Source organism: Micromys minutus (assembly GCF_963924665.1).
Source record: "Micromys minutus genome assembly, chromosome: 20".
Lineage (NCBI taxonomy): Eukaryota > Metazoa > Chordata > Mammalia > Rodentia > Muridae > Micromys > Micromys minutus.
Genome location: NC_137955.1, coordinates 43,862,568 through 43,865,542, shown reverse-complemented (window position 1 = coordinate 43,865,542; position 2,975 = coordinate 43,862,568). Strand labels below are relative to the sequence as shown.

The following is a 2,975-nucleotide window of genomic DNA, read 5'->3' as shown; positions in this document are numbered from 1 at the left end:
TAAGCTCCAATGATTGTTTGCTATCCTCATCTACAGACATGCTCAGTAAGCTACAGCTAGGCAGAAGTCAACTGCACTCACAGGTGTAATGTTTACATCCACATCTGCCCTCTCTCAAGAGAGCAAAGTAACTACAAATAGTGCTATGCCAGACACTGGATTCTTGACCAACAGTGTCTCATTAGTGTGTCAACTGGTTCATTCTAAAGTGACCAGAAATGACAAGAGGCTTCGTATTTTTATATGGCACATCTTTTGGTCTGTGTGAAAACAAGGTTATTTGAATGTTAACTATTTTCTGACACTTTGGAGTTACTGTTGTTCTTCCCATTCCCATTAGGTCAATTGTTCATGGCAATATTGTTTGTTCAAGTTTAAACTTGCATTACAGGAAGTAGTCCCGGGCCTGATGAGTGACATGTGTCTTGCCTCTTTGAGGTATCGAACTTCAAGAAAAAGTGCTTAAGAGTGTCGTCAAGTTCCATGATTGCAGCTTGGTTACCATAACCACAGTGATAGTTTGGAGCACTGAAAATTGTTACTACATTCCAGTCACTGCACCAGTTGTACCCCTCCATCACCAGCTGGTGAGCTGTGGACACCAATGGGAGGCCTTTGGCGTGATTAAATGTCTCAGATATATCAAGGCCAAAGGTATAACCAGCTCCTTGAGGAGACATTTCCCGGCCACTACGGTCATATGGGTCTCACCACAGCAAGTCACACACTCGACACTCATGAGGACCTTCTTGTAGGTGATCAAGTGCTGTGATATGATCCAGTGTGTCTATGGATGGTGAGAGGCCACCATGTAGACAAAAAGCTGCCCATCCACCAAGGCAGTGAGAGGAAGATAGTCAAAAATGTCTGTGAAGTATTACCAGATGTTTGCCTTTCTGTATTTCCTTAAACACTCATTGTAGAAACCATAAACTTGTGTGATCTGTCTGCTCTCGTGATTTCTTGGATAACAAACCTTAAGAACTACAAGCAGTGTAACTGTTTCAACAGAGTAATATCCTCTGTCCACATAGTCTCCCATAAGCAAGTCATTTATATCTTGTGATTTACCACCAATTCTAAAGAGTTCCATGAGGTCATTAAATTGCCCGTGTACACACATCTCCACCCACAGTGACTGGACATCGAACCTCTTGTACGGTGGATTCTTTTCTCAGGATTTTTTTTTAAGCCAAATTCTCCATTTGTCCAACTATGAAAACTTTATATTCCTCTCTTCAAACTACCACTATGACCTTCATAGAAACTGGGTTGGCGACTACCTTCATAATCATTAAACATACACTTTAAACAGGACTCCAAGAAAGCCAATATGTGGAGAATGACACAGAAGTGATGTGATCTTTCACGGGCACTGAGGTCTGCCCTGTGGGCAGCACCCACTCCATGAAGCATGCCCAAGTGCAAGAGAAATGTTTTTACTCCAGGAGTCCCGAACTCATTCCTAGGAGCAAATCATTGCCAGTCCACGAAGGATCCGGGCCGCCCAGCTTCCTAGTGCTGGGTCGGGCCAGGAGGCTCCGAAGCCTCCCACTATCTTTATATCCACAAATTTAACCTAACCCCAAAGCAATAATTCTTCCATCATTGATTAACTAAGTGAAACCAAGCCAAGTCTATTATGTCTAGGTTTCACCTTTTGCTAGTTGACAAGAGTTTGTATTTAACAAGAAATGAATCATTTATCTTGCATCTTATTTTTTGAAATGTTTTTGATAGATAAATTGGCTATTCATCTATTTTCTATTTTTACACTCATAATACGATCATTTATTTGTGGTCCATAACCTTGTTTTTCCACGGTGGATACCAAAAGTGTGACCACATTGTTCTATCACAAGATCAAGGAAAACCAGATTCAACCTAGAATGAATGTTTTCTTTGACCATTAACCTTTGTCAAACCTATTTTCTTTCCACAAGTACAACTGTGTGCTTGTAACACATGAGAGCTCACTGTGCTTTTTTTCTTGTCTGTATAGCCTGCACTAGTCTACAAAGTAGGGACACAATGTTATCTTCAGTCTATATTTGTCATATTTTCCTGGCAATAGAAACTAAACCATCTCCTCCATCTTTCTTATCAACAACCTTCCCAACATCCTAAAATTAGTTATATCAGATCAAGAATTTTGTAAAATCATTAATGCACCCAAACAATATTATTTTATGAATGTTTATCTTCATATAGATCTGCAGGAAATGTGATGAGAAGAAAGTATACCACCAAACTATAGGCATTGAGGCACTCCCCACACCCATTAGCACCATGATAGAAACAACATGAATATAGTAATGATGAACATGGGAAGGCACATTGGAAGCAAGAAGTAGTCCAGAGACAAACCTCCTCATCCTCCCATCCCCCGCCCCTGACACCATAGTTCCTCCTATATGGCGCCTGTAATATTGTTATCTATTTTCAGATGGGATAGGAATGCTTTTCTCAAAATTCAGAATTCTAATCAAGAGTCCTTGATTACTTTAAACAAATAGGCTTTTTCCAGTGTTACTTGTGTCTAATTATATTGCAAAACAACAAAAACAATAACTGAATAAGCCACTAAAATAGTTTTGTTATGAGAAAAACCTGCCAAAAAATAATTTTTGCTAACTAGAGTATAGAAGTATATTCATGACTCACACTAGATGAATCTCCTTTTTTTTTTTTCCTTTTGGTGGTTTTGAGGCTGACTTCAGGACCTAAGACCCTGTCCTTGTTAGATAAGGTTTTGTAACAAAGCCAGATCCCAGCCTCATATTGCTTCTCACAATATTGTGATCCCCAACACAATTATCTCTTATTTATCTATATTTTCTCAGCAGCAAGTATTTTGCATTTCATGAAATGACTGTAATTACTTATTAATGACCTTTTGATTAATGTAGATGAGCATATCATACTTTTATTAAAATGTTGTGAGAACAGCTTAAGGGACTGAGAAATTAAAAAAG

At 38.9% G+C, this 2,975-nt stretch overlaps 1 pseudogene across 1 annotated transcript; it reads right to left on the bottom strand.

Annotated features, from left to right (window-relative positions):
- Positions 1–374: 374 nt before the first annotated feature.
- Positions 375–1,093, bottom strand: LOC308433788 (serine/threonine-protein phosphatase 2A catalytic subunit beta isoform-like; annotated as a pseudogene). Its single transcript has one exon. The product of its transcript is annotated as a serine/threonine-protein phosphatase 2A catalytic subunit beta isoform-like (transcript).
- Between the last annotated feature and the right edge of the window lie 1,882 nt (positions 1,094–2,975).